The following is a 14,968-nucleotide window of genomic DNA, read 5'->3' as shown; positions in this document are numbered from 1 at the left end:
TAGCTTCAATACATCGCCAGAACACTTCGTGACATGACTATCGTCAAACTTAGACCAGTGCGTTTCGTCTTTGACCAAGGCGTAATAATGACCAAATCCAACGCCAGAACCACAGTGAACAATGACTGCATGAATATTATAATAGTTGGTCTGCTAGATTGAAATGTTCATCTATTTCGAACCTTCCAAAGAGTTTCTTGCTTCCGTTAGAGGTTGAGTCTTGTTTGAAGATCATCAGTGTTATCATTAGATTGACTGGTGCCTCAGCTATACTTGTTTCCTTATAACAGTCAGTTAGTTTGGCGCATGTTTGGCAATACAGTCGATCATCACCTTTCAAAAATTCCATTTTCAGATGATTCAACAATAAGCTTTGCACGGACTGGTTATTAGTCATATGAGGAAAAGCTAGATGAAGTTCCAGAAATTCACATAAGTTTTCGCTACGTCTTGAACATTAACTACAAAGTGAAAAAGTGAGGATATTTTCAGCAAAAGATTTACAAACACAGGACGAGATGGACTGTATTCAATCCAGAGCGGTCAGGAGTATTGATTTTGCTATTGTTTTGCTCACGAAGAGTATTCAACAAGAACCCCAAGTATTCAGAACAATCCCCTTGTTGTCCTAACGAGTATCTAGTGGAATTCAAAGACTCCAGGATATCGGTTGGGAAAAAGATTATATATTTTTACGAAACTGCAGCTGCATGAACAGGTGTTTGAGTTTGATGAATAAGTAGGAAACATTCTCGTTCTCGTTCATTATTAAAACCTCGTTCTTGAAATTCTTTGTCATGAACAACACTTGTAAAATGCTATTCATGTAGCAAGTATTTCCTAAATTATCCTATCCAATTTTCTTCTCTACATTTTCAGAGCAACTCTCTACTGACTCGTAAGGAAGAACATGTTTCACAGAATATCCATAAGAACCATTTCTCCAGCTGGTTTCGAAATGGACTATTTATAGGTTTGGTTAGGACCAAAGTGAGTGGGTCTATTCAACCCTCCACCGCAATCCGCAAGGGTTTATTGTGGCTCACACCGATTCACACTCGACCAAATAAACCCAGCTTCTTGATGAAGCCGATTAGTTTGTATGGTGAGTGGTCTTTCAAGTCAGATGGTAAAAGTACGGCTCTGCTGAACTCTCAAAACCTGATTTGGTTCCCAGCGGGCAGGCACAAAGTATATGCTCTGCTGTTTCATTATTTTCCAAACAGAGGCGACACACACTGTCTCTGCATATGATGATTCAAATGACAGTGACCTGTAAGAAGGCCTGTTAGACATCGTAGTGCATCCCTACTGTAGTCCAACAACTGTTTGGAATCAAGCTTCGAAGGGTGAATAAACGCCTTGGAGTGAGCCAATCCTGGAAAATTTCTTGTCATCCAGGTGTTTAGGCAAAGCCTGAAGCGATGCCAATGACGGGTTCTGGTCCGATGAAGCTGCTTGCAGCACCCTTCTTTGCAAGGGAATCAGCAGCCTTATTGCCTTCCAGGACAGTATGGCCAGGAATCCAGACCAGAGACAATCTGTTAAGTCTTGTAATTTGAGTTTTTGGTAATTTGCTGGACTATTTATAACATACCCAACAAAATATCGACAGTTGATTTATTGAAAACTCTTTTATCACACCAGAACAACATCATCTGCTGATGATGTTATCATGGTTAGCAAAACCCGTTTCCAAAGAGAGTATTCTTGTTCTGCTGTGAGAAAAGTGTTTGATTGAAATCACTTCATGTCAGAAGATACATATCTCATCAAATATTAGCGGTGTATTTATTGTAAATGGTAGTGCGCCCAAATAACGATCTAGAAATCATCGGTTCGAATCCAAGGTGGTCCCCTAAGGACCCAACCTGACCTAGAGATGGCGGTAGTTGTTAGAAAAATATCACTGTATCAAAAAGTATAAAGTATACTCACCATTACGAAACTCGTCAGAAAAATCAACATATAGTACCTCACATGGCTAATTCGTTTGGTCAAAGGTCATACAGGAACATTGCGCCTGAAGTATATAATTCTATTCCCAAATTAATAACCGAAATCAAAAACATTTTTACTTTCAAGAAAGAATTGAAAAAATACATTCTGAAAATGCCTAGAATAGTAGTCACTGAAATAATCAAAGGAAAATGAAAATTGAAAACCTTTTAAATACCGATGTATCACTGTTAGCAAACAGGCATATAGATTATTGATATATTGTATTGAACTGAACTGTTTAAAAGTTTGATATTCGCTAAGTTGAAAATTGTGTTACTGTATTATACTATTCGTTTTCATATTTTTATTTCAAGGAAAATGAAAATTAAACACCATTTTAAATACCTATGTCTCACTCTTATCAAGCAGGAATACAAACGATTGATATATTATAAAGCTAAATAATCTTGAACTGTGTCTTTGTATTGTATTATAGTGTTTGTTTTTCCATTTTATTTTATTTTGAGTATAATAACGAATTATAATAGCTGTACATGTTTGATTATGTTTACGATTGAATATGTTCATAGTCGAATACCTATATATGTTATTCATTCTATGGTTTTGTTTAACTATTTCAATGTATGTATGTATATGCCCATTCACACCAATTTTGTATCTCGAAACACGTATTCACTTACTTATCGAGCATCTCGTTATTTATTTGAACTTTTAATTTGTACTTCTCATTTGTATTTGTATTTGGATCTTAAATAAATAGCATATTATTATTATTATTATTATATGTTTCGAGTTTGATGCCGCTGCGATGTTTAGTCTTTGTTTGGCAGCCATCGATAGCGAACGTTATCGGTGAATTTGTTGAAACGGAGAAAATTGGTCACCGTTATGATGCACAATACACAACCAATATAAAAGCTGACCTGCATTCTACTCTGAGTTGGTTTGCTCCTTCGTTTACAACACTAAAATATTGGGTAGCAGAGTTAAAACGAGGCCGTACGAGCTGCCAAAACGAGCAACGCCGTGGTCGACCAAATAAGGTGACTATTTTAGAAACGGAGAAAAAATCCACAAGGCAGTACTGGATGATCGTCGACTGGAAGTGCGCGAGCTAGCAGACTTAGCAGGCATTTCAAAAAGTGTGGTACATCGTATATCATCTGAAAATTTGGACATGAAAATGCTGTGTGCAAGAAAGTGTCGCGTTTGCTCACACTAGAGCAAAAACAGTGTCGTGAAGATGTTTCAGTTGAGTGTTTAGCGAAGTTTTACAGCAACAAAGCAGAATTCTTGCGTCGTTTCATAACTATGGATGGAACATGGATCCATCACTTCACACCCGAGACAAAAGAACAATCAAAACAGTGGACTCAGAAGGGAGGACCAGCTCCAAAGAAGGCAAAAACTGTTTCATATGCAGGCATCGGTTTTTTGGGATGCGCGTGGGAAAATTTTCATTGACTATCTTAAAAAAGGTAAAACTATCAACAGCGAGTATCATGCGAACTTATTGCAACGGTTGAGTGAAGGAATCAAGCCAAAACGGCCGCATTTGGTTAAGAAAAAAGTGTTGTTTCATCAAGACAATGCACGAGCTCACAAATCCATTATCGCAATGACCAAAATTAACTGATTAAAGTTTGAATTGCTACCTCAAGCCCCTTATTCGCCAGATTCAGCCCCCTCGGATTATTTTCTGTTCCTAAACTTGAAAAAATGACTCAGAGGTCAAAAATTTTCCAACGATGGAGTAGTGATGTCGGCAGTTAATGGCTTTTATTATAAAAACGGTATCGAACTCATTGAACGTCGCTGAGAAAAGTGTATAGAGCTGCAATGAGATTATGTTGAAGTATAAATACATATTTTTTTTCGAAATTTCTGTTTTTTTGTTGGGCCCACCCTATAAGATCACGTTATTGTCTGGATAAAATTTCCCTAATTTATTGTTGGGTTGATTCTGCTGGGTTATATGAGTGATGAGACTGGGAATGAACAGGATATTATTTAGGTGGCTCACGGACCTATTAACACTGCCTACGCAGAACATAAGGCGTATGGCCATAGTAGAAAATAACAACTGGTTTTGTGAATTTTATTAAAATTATTATTTAGTTTGAATAATGATTGTTTGTAGCAAAATTAAATACAAGAAGATAATTGAAAAAATAATTTTCGTGTATTTTTCAATTGAAATTGTTTCCGAATAGATCTGAACACTCATTAAAACGAGTGCTAGCGGTAGTGGAATGATCACCAATAATGTGGTAATTGAGGAGCAACTTAGACGAAAACGATATCAACATTCATCAAATGAATGACTCATTTCTCTAATGTAACTTTTTTATGTGAAGAAATCAAATGACACTTGCTAGAAATTCATTCCACACTTATCCCAGAACATTTTCTCATGCTGTAATAACATTTATGATCGAGTAAACAATGGACTTTTAGGACTGGTATCTTTGTTGTTTCTCATTAGTTCCGACTTCCATTGTCTAGTGTGATATAAATTGATTTGATATCCCTGAAAGAATCTGTAAAAAAATTAAAAATAAAAAGTCGACTGAAAAAATAACAATTAAATCAATAAAAAAAACTGAAATTACAATGAAATAAAATACAAGTAACAGCCAAAAAATCAAATAAATGAAATATTAACACGGAATAGGCTAGCGTAGAGATATGCAACATATAGAAACCTCTAATCAAGCGAAACACGACCAACTCTCGCCAAACGGTCAGCTTCCGCTAAAACCGAAACGTCGTGAATTAACTTGATTTGAAATCTTTTAATTTGTAACTTTATTTCTTATTAATAATTTTTTATTTTGATTTCGTATTAATATTTCATTTTTTTTATTTTTTGGTTGTTACTTGTATACTTTTGTAATTGTATAAGTCATTGTGATTTCAGTTTTTTTTGCTTAATATAATTGTTATTTTTTCAGCTAACTTTTTATTTTTACAGATTCTTTCAGGGATTTAAAATCAACTTATATCAAACTAGATACCATGAAACATTGTCAACCACCTTCAAACAAACTTTGTTGTAATGCATAGTTTTCAAGCCCTTTGCAATTTTCAGGTTTTTCAAATCATTCAGAAGTCTAGTGTCAATTACCGAAGTCGATAATTCCAATTATTCTTTCATGAGACCATTTTGATGCCCGACATACTCTTTGAAACAAGTTTTCAATATTTCTCTCAGTTTGTCCAATATTTGCAATGGGACAACTATGTTGCTTGTTGATCATTTGAAATTTTTCTTAAACCTTCTGTGCGAATAAGCTGCCTCATAATCGAACCTAAATTCTCAAAAGAAAATGTAGAAAAACCCGGCTTCATTCGCCAATTGGCGGAGTGCTTCCTAGCCGCAGCATCTACACACACTCAAATTGAAAAGCCACGAGCATAAAGCCTTCCTCTTGTTGATACAGGCCTCTTCGTGTTATCCAGAAAAGCTAACGAAGTGCCTTCGCGATTCGATTCAAAATTTCATTCTAGTGCAGTAAAAATAGTACAGCAAAACTGATGTGAGATTTCCACCTCAAATGGAAATCTCACTTCGAAGGGTTTTTTCAATACGTATCAAAGGATTTCCATTAGGTATCGGCCATTTCTATCATACTTGCAAAAAATAAATAATTCGCACGAAATTCGGTACCCGGGGTTTTTTTGACGTGGAAAATCATAATTTCGTATTAATTTTCATGTAACATCTAGAGGGCGCTGCGTACGCTATCATTATTTATTTCAAAATGCCCTAACTTTTTTGACAGTAAACTTTTGATACTCTTCATGAAAAAACCTAATTCCCACACCTTTTCCAAGTAAAAAAAGGTACACCTCCTCAACAACCCTGGAGGTGATTCAATAAGTGAACAAAAAAATTCAACTTCAACACCCCGTATCTCCGAAACGAGAGTAAGAACCGGGTCAATCCCTCTACGAAACCCTTCATCACTTGCAAGGATGGAAAATAGTCATGAAATAATTCAAATTCATTCATGCAAATACATGAATTGAAAAATGTTTCAACTCCAACTTCAATATTCTAAAACAAAAATACTCAGTATTCATAATTCCATCTTTCAATATTCCAAGTTCATAGACATCAAAATTAATACGATTACAGGATATGAAAATATAAAACAATCTCCAAATACGCAAAGTTACACGGATGCGTATTAAGCATTTCACCTTAGTAAGATGACTTAGTGAGGAAAGTTGTAACCTCAGCATATGAATCTTTAATAATATTGACGGTCAAGATCAACAGAAAGTATTAAGAAATTCATTCAGTATTCATTGATCACTCTTCAAAAACGGTTTCAGAAAATTTTAAGAATGTGTTCTTTCATTATTTGTATGGAAGAGGGATGGTTGAAACAGCGATAAATCCTCTCGTTATAAGCAAAGCGACTACTGAGTTGCAACAATACAATACATCACTCTTTAAACTCCAATCTGAAATGTTATTAATATCCTCTTGCTGATATGTGCAGTCTTGGACTCTATGGACTGATTTGAAGAGTTTAAAATCATTAGCAAAAAAAAGAAAATCTATATATTTAGGAGCGGACGGTAAATCATTGATGAAAATAATGAACCAAAGTGGACCTAGATTCGATCCTTGTGGTACACTTGACCTAGCTGGAAATTTATCTATTGTATATTTAAATACGAAGGTTATCGAGTGTCTTGATATATATAAAGGAGTTTTTTATCGGACATAGCACTCAAGGAAGTGGCAAACCATAGACACGTGTTTCGGGCTTTTGGCCCATCATCAGTATGGTGCAGCCAAGTGTAAGGATGGGCAACACTTGGTTACCAGAAGAAATAAATACAAATGCACGAAGCCACCAGCAGGAGCCAGCCGCACATTCCTGTGGCTGGCTATATATATATATATATATATATATATATATATATTATATATATATATATATATATATATATATATATATATATATATAAATATTATGAAATTTATTTTCAGATTTCTTATACTTAATTTGGTTTCCCCAATATAGCCATTGTAAGTACATACATACATACATATAGATGGAGCTAAAGAAGTTTTATTTCAGTCGTGTGATTCGAAGCACACTCGCTTTCTTAAATTAAAAATATTTACGGCCACATTTTGACTGGCACCCTGTCGTAAATGTATTCTCCTACTCACAAATGTATGTAAAAATCTGAGTTTGGTTAACAACGCTAAGGACGTAGTGATTCTGCAGCGTGACTATAACTGTTTGGCGAGAGTTGATCTTGTTTCGCTTGATTATAGGTTTTCCATATGTTGCGTATCCCTACGCTGGCTTGGCTAGTTGCGTTGTTGGATAACATATATACGGCTTCTTTGAATTTTCTCCTAAACCAGTATTCCTCCTTGGGGATGATTTCAGCTTGAAACCACTTGATGTTATGTTGATGAGTCCAAACATGCTCTCCTATTTCTGATTTGCTGGTTTCTCCTCGCTGTGTGTGTTTCTTGTGCTCGGCAATGCGAACTTTCAATGGCCTCTTAGTTTCACCGATGTATGATTCTCCGCACTCGCAGGGTATCCGGTAAATGCAATTCTTGGAATCGCAGTCCGCGTTTGGTGGCCTGGTTTTCGTGAGGCTGCTACGGATAGTGTTACCGGATCTGAAGCAGGTTCTGATGTTGTTCTTGGAACCAATTCTTCTCATCCTTCCCGACAGTATTCTGATGTAGGGGAGTACAAGTACTGGTTGTTGCGGCTCCTCTTCCTAGTGAGGCTCTTGCTGTCTTCTAGCCAAAGTCTGTTCCATCATGTCTTTGGAGTAACCATTCCGATGAAGGTCATTTTTGATGATGCCTAGGTCTTTTTCGAGACATTCCTTTACATAAATAGTCAGATCTCGGAGAAATAAGTCCAGTTATCACCCGAAGACGATTGTGGATACTAATAACCATCAAGCAATGTCCTGTGAGTGAACAAGAAATAATTTATAGTATTAGAAATATGGGTCTCTGAGCTGTGATCGAATGCAGCTTTCATCAAATCTTTCATCTGCTGCTGCAGCAGATATCCCCAATCATATACGCTGTCTGTTAAAAAAATGAGGTGAATTTTCATCTTTCCCAAAAAAATATTCATTTATTAATTAATTTCAATTTTGTTCCCTTCAAATTAGTCCCCCTCAAATATAAAACAATTGTGCTAGCATGTTTTCTAGTTTTCGAAACAGCTCTGATATGCCCTTTTTGGTATATCCTTGAAATCTCTCACCGATTCGGTTTTCATCTCCTCAATCGCCGTCAAAACGTCATCTTTTCATGGGTGTCTTCAAACTTGGAAACAGGAAAAAGTCACATGGGGGCAAATCTGGTGAATACGGTGGCTGAGGCAAGTTCACGGTGTTGTTTTTGGCCATAAAATTATGAACAAGCAATAACAAGGGGAGGTGCATTATCGTAATGCAGAAGCCATGATATGTTTTCCACAATACCAAACTTTTTCCTTGTATTGCTTATCGCAATACTCCAAGATATTAATCCTTATCGACCGTACGATCATGTGGCAAGAACTCTTGATGCTAATCCATTCACCCCTTTTTTTAACAGTTCACATTTGAGAACAATTCTATTATTGAAGTTCTCTTTTTCTCAAACAGTAATTTTTTCTTAATTTCACCGCACTATTCCTCGGTGCAAATTACCCTTACGAAAATACCGACTACAAAAGTATACCGCATTTTGTTCTCATGCGAGGAACTTACGATTCTACGTTATTAAAGGATGTATATTTCAGTGCGAACTCCAAATCTAGCGCGCTTTGATGTCGAAACGCAGCCTGCATTTGATATGCAGAATTCGTTGAATAAATGAATGTGACTAGGTTTACGATGAAAAGCAAAGCGAGCTGTTGTTTATTGTAGTGCCCCGAACAATTGAAGAATAGGGAAAGTTACCAGTATTATGCGAAACGGTTGTGGATGAATTGCCTCATAATCCTAATGGAAAACGATACCACTGAGAGGTTGTGAAAATGCGATACTGTTGCTTTTTCTTCAGACCAGCATCTGGACATTTTCGGGTAATGATGGATTACAATAAAGAGGGAAAAAATCAAACGAAAATATGTCTCACTTCAAGTTGACAATCATTCTTCTAGTTTTAAAGTTAATGAGCAAATGACAATGCACACTTTCACTTCAAATAATGATTTATGGGCGCTCCCATTTGTTCACAAAGTCACAATTTTTTGAAAATGAATGTGAAAATGAAAGTTTGGTGTACGAAACAGTCATTAGTGTAGAAGTTCAAAAATAAAACTCAGATTTAATTTTGTTTCGTAACTGTTACGTTGCTTTGATCGTATTTTTCATCATGCACTACTGATACACTTTGGAACATGAGAGAAATTCGATTCACAGCCAGAACCATTCTTTCCAATATCACTTCGGTAACAAAATACGACCCGATAGATATCCATTTCTCGTCACAGCTTTGATCTGTCTTCCATACGGAAACAGCGGACTGAATAACTGGAGTGATTCCTCTGGAGAGACATCCCACAAAGGAGAGTATTGCGTTGGGATATTTACAGCGCTAGTTCAAAAGTAATTTCTGAACAAATCGAGGCACTTTGTATGCGATATTTACAGTAAATGAAATCTGTGGTTTCTCACTCGTATATTATTGTTTTTTTCATGTAATCAATGATAATTTTGGCACTGAGTCTGATTGTAACAAAATTACTAATAACGTTAAGAAGTCAGCTGTAAGTCTCTCAATTGATCTTATGGCTTTGAAACTATTATTTATTAGAAAAAAATGTTACGTTCATTCTACTATTTTTTATGAACACTAATACCTAGCGACTACCCAGAATGACTTTCATAAATTCACTCAGAGTATGATGATCTTACAGAAACTCACTGGAAGTGAACTCTGCTCACTCTGCGTATGCATAAAACTACCAGCCTCAATTACATGAAATTCTCAATCACTGGCAGTTTCTTGTAGATACTATTTTCAGTGAAGTATCTCAAAGTTCCGCTCTCAGCCTTATTTTATTATAACTTACGCAACCGCTATTATACACCATATAAAGAGTTACAAGTCTCTCCATACTCATGATACCTGATGTTACTCTAACCTATCTACCAGTCATGAGAGTTCAATCTGAAGACCTATATTCAATTTTCAGACGATGCAGCGAGTTACTCCTTCCATTGAATATTGTTTATGCGCCGTCTCACACATCAGGCATAACAAGGAAGTCATCTTCGATCAGTTACCTTCCACTTAGATCTGGAATTCGTCATCACTTGGGATCTACCCTGGTGCAGGTAGCTTATGCCTTATGCCTGAGAAATTTACACAAGTATTTTCCACGACATTGATAAATCCCTAGGTTTTTCCCATCCAAGAATATGCAGGTCCAGTTAAGTATCCAGTTAGTAGTGAAGGCTGGATCCTCCGAGAGAGGGAAATATCAATAGCAGATAGTTGTTGGTTCATAGATGAATTGGAAACACCTTCAGGTTCTGGTGCAGGTGTTCTCAGTCTCAGATCCCGGACAGAGATATCAACCTGCCTAGGGACCTATGAAACTGTATTTCAAGCGGAAATCTATGCTATTGAATTCTGTGCGGAAGTATTCAACCGCATACAAAAGTCAATAAGAATACTCTTGGACAGCCAAGCGGCGTTGATAGATTTTGGCTCCTACCAAGCAAGGTCTAAATCGGTAAAACATTGACAAACACGACTCTCCTCGATAGGAATACTGAACAAATTGTCTCGGTCTGGATTTGTGGCCATACTGGCCTGGAAGGCAATCAGGCTGCTGACTTCTTTGCAAAAGAAGGTGCTGCAAGCAGCTTCATTGGACCAGAACCTGTCAAATAGACATCGAACACCTGGATGGCAGAAAGATTCATGTACTTCTGGCAAAATCTCCCAGGATTGGCTCACTCCAAGGCGTTTATTCACATTTCGAAGCTTGATACTAAACAGTTGTTGGACTACAGTAAGGATGACTACGATGTCTAACAGGCCTTCTTACAGGTCACTGCCGTCTAAATCATCATATGTCAGAGACCCGGACAGTAGAAAGACAGTGTGCTGCATCTGTCTGTAAAATGCTGAAACAGCAGAGCACATATTTCATGCTTGCCCCACTTCAGACAAAGCCGCACTCTTACCATCTGACCTGAAAGATCACACGTTTCCTCATTTTACATATTCAATACAATTATGCCGACCCAAGCCATATTTTCATTTCAAACTTTGATAAAAGATTACGCAGCCATGGATGGAAACTAGAAAGAAAAATTCAAATCCAAACAACGGCAGCGATTTTATACAACTGAATTTTTCATACATGGATTGGCGTTGATCAATAAGTCAACATGTCTATATCTATCGATGCTCGGTGACTCTGGTACCCCACAATAGGTAACAGTATTGAAATACTCTCTTCGCGGTCAGCACAAACTACGACAGATCTGGTCATCGGTACTGTCGAGGAAGAACGAAGTTGCTTGCCATTATTATCTTCCTTTATTGGTTTAGAGCACTGAAGTGGATTCGGGAGAAACTGTATCGACTCGTCGTGAAAACCCGAAATATTATTGTTGTACTTTTTTCGACAACAGGAAGACTTCTGAGTCTGGAGTGTCTACATGACATTATGGTATTGGATGAAACCTGTGAATTCGACAGGAGTCCGGATCCCCTTCTTTGCATGGTCCGTGACTATGAGAGATGGCGTTGAAGAATTTATCTTCAAGGCAGCTACCCTAACAGCTGATGAACTCGGTTTAGTTTTCGACACTGAACAGGGTGCTCATAACTCTGTTACTGAATCGGAAAATGTTCAGCAGAATACAGAAATTACTTCACTCCTGTGGCAACACATTGATGAGCCGTTGCATGGGATTTCCTTCAACAGCATTGAAGACCTCGACGTATCATAGCACTTGACTTCTGGAGTTGAAGTCGGAAATTGAAGGGTTCAATAGGGTTAATTGTGCCCAACCAGGACGATATCTTCGACACCTCAGCCTATTTTAGTTACGTGATGGGTATAGAGGTTCCAGAAACCTAGGGGGGGGACTTCCGCGGGACATATACAATTTACATCAAATTACAATTACTAATAGTACAGATTTCTACCACCACCAGATAATGAAATGGAAATTAATAATAATGAATTCATACAGCACAATATTTTTAGTAACATGAATACATTTCAAATGCAAATATTCTTATAATTAGTTCTTCAGATTGAATCATATGTCTCTCCAAGTAGTCAAAAATACTCTCTTGTCCAAAGTGCCATCCTCGGTGAACAGAACCTGAATTGGTACTTGACAAGCATAATGAAACACATCGACGCTGTTCTTGATAGCAACTTGCAAGGTAGTTAGCGGCTCCATTCTTTGAACTGGACCGGTGGTGCTCAAAGGAAGACTGTACTCCAAACTCTAACCAGGTTGCAAGGCAGGTACATTGAGTGGGGCACTTGGAGTTATATCGAAACTGTTTTCGTTGAACTGAATAGCAAACCCTGTCATTGCTTGCATAGCTTTATTAGTCAAGGTTATATCCATAGAAATTTGATTGGCCCTCCTTGAGAATGTTCCAAAAATCTCAAGACCTTTTCCTTTATCTGCTGGCAACCAGCAAATTTTCGGCGGGGTGTACATGGTAGGGGCAGAGGTTAAACCAAATATGTCACCCAATAATCCTGTAGTTGATGAAGCAGCACCTGCAGGTCCACCTAACAAAACGTCCAATCCCCCACCAAGCAAATCTACATTACTTGTTGGGACTGCAGCAGGTGTAGAAACTGGTGGAGCAGGCGCACCCAAATCCATAGAGAGTAAATCGCCAATCAGACTCTCCTGATTCGGAATGACTGTAGCTTCAGGTGCACTAGATACTTCTTCATTTGAACCTTGCCTTGCTGAAAGAGATTTTCTGACTCCTGTACTTCTTCCGTCAACAAAAGCAGTGGGTGGTTTATGATACACGCTAGCCAATGATGATATGTGACAAATCAGTTCATCAAGTAATGAGGGTTCCAACAGATCAGTTTCTTCAGATATCAAAGGTTTGTCGGCTAGTACGACCTCTTTAGCGGCAGCTGGGTCGGTACTTAATAATCTCCAATAGATGAAACCACGATCTCTCAAGTCGGGATTACCAGAATTTCGTGTAGCTAAGTTGAGAACATGTTGAACTAAACCTTGAGTATGCTGAGACGCTTCAAAAAAAGTTTCACCACAGCTGTGAGCAGTTGCAGTTGCACCTGAGCATTCTCATCAGCAAAACCTTCCACAAAACTATCCAGAAGTTCATCGGCATTGTCTATTCTTCTGCATGTTCTCCAATAATCCATACCATACTAGCTCTTGCTTCCGGTTCATCCAATGTGTCGAGATTTTCGCACAGAGTACTGATGATACTCTCGTATTTGTTAGGATATTTTCTGAAGATAGCTTCTATAGCTTCTTGAACGACATAATTCACTTTGGTTTGTATCAAGTCAAGGAGTGTAGCAACACATCTTTCTGCAGAAGGTTCTACCTTGATGGCACATCTTCCAATGTCCCTCACGGCTTTCCTCACAAAGTCCACATCTACTTCGGTTGCGTATTCTTTAAGTTCACTCAATACTTGTGCAATGTTAACTTGAGAAGCTAGACGAATCATGATATCAAGCTTCTCTAGTTTGACATAGATATGGTCATTATACTTGACAAAGAAAACCTTCATTTCATGTTTCAGAATATCCGTTTTTTTGCACAATCAAATTTATATTCATCAATGCAACATACTGCACTTCAGGTTCAGAACTAAGTAGCGTAACCAGAGGTGATGCAAGCTTCTTGCTCATAGTGCTGCAGAATTAAGTATCCCCTGCTAGAATCTTCATCATTTTGATCAGAACTTCAACAGCTGACAGTACAACTGCAGCATTCGCATGTGCCAAACGTGGTGTTATACGTTCGCAAATACGTTGGGCCTCACGGTCGTCTCTTGGAGTATAGTTGCAAAGGGAATCCAAAATGAAAACTTGACCCCATTCAGTACATTCGTTAAGAGCTGTCAGCAGTTTGTGTATTGTGTTGGTGCTGAGTTCAACAAGAGGCTGACCAGTTGGGCTGCTTTCATTAATTTCAGACAGTGCAGCAACTGCATTAGCAACCACCATTGGATTAGAATCACTCAATAATTCTTTCAACTGTTTCAGAAATCCTTGATCTTCAACTAATCCTGAGGAATTATCATAAAGTTTAGCAACACAAACAGCTGCAGTTTTTCTCACGTAAGGATCTTCATCTTTCAGACACTTTCTTAAAGGTTCACATAAATATTCTGTGATCTTGTCCACTCTTATACATCCCATAGTTCTTACTGCCGGTGCTCTGATAAGTGGGTTAGGATCTTCGCAATCTTTAACAAAAGTGTTAATAGCCATTATTGTCATATCTGGTTGGGACTTGGCATAGTTCATTAAATATAGATGAACTAACCTCTTCAACTCTAGATTATCGGTTTGCATACAGTTTACTACATCAGGAAATAGAGCTGAGACATCTTTACCAACCGTCATAGAGGCTATCACCTTCTCAACAGCTTCTTTTTTCTTTTCTTTTTTGTCATTGTTTAATTCTGATTTCAATTCGAAAATTTCACCCTTCTTTGTGATTGTAAAATATTTAGTTGGTCATGTTAGAATTAATTTATTCAGAATTATAATTTAATGAACTGAAGGGAATGGAGAGTGTATATTTGTCAATAAAAACGCCTACCATATCAAATTAAAAAATAGATTAGGTCAAAAATGGGAATCGATGACCATTCAATAAATTATCTCTTTCCATTTGATATTTGAGTGTTAAATCACACCGCACCAAAGGGGTGAAAGTAATACGACTCAAAATATGGGCAAACGATTTTCCCCTGGAAGTAAGCAGTTGAGTATGAGAAATCAATCTTGTCTTTTTT

General features: G+C 37.5%; 1 protein-coding gene and 1 pseudogene across 1 annotated transcript in view; both read right to left on the bottom strand.

Annotated features, from left to right (window-relative positions):
• Positions 1 to 14,968, bottom strand: part of LOC111506736 (uncharacterized) — a 465,508-nt gene that overhangs the window by 430,626 nt on the left and 19,914 nt on the right. The window lies entirely within an intron of this gene.
• LOC111513206 (AP-1 complex subunit beta-1-like) lies at positions 12,244 to 14,768 on the bottom strand (annotated as a pseudogene).

This window comes from Leptinotarsa decemlineata, unplaced genomic scaffold (genome assembly GCF_025532065.1).
Source record: "Leptinotarsa decemlineata unplaced genomic scaffold, Ldec_3_MD MMD2_tig00026282_RagTag_RagTag, whole genome shotgun sequence".
Classification (NCBI taxonomy): domain Eukaryota; kingdom Metazoa; phylum Arthropoda; class Insecta; order Coleoptera; family Chrysomelidae; genus Leptinotarsa; species Leptinotarsa decemlineata.
Note: the sequence above shows the minus strand (reverse complement) of the source record. Positions and strands in the feature narration are given on the sequence as shown.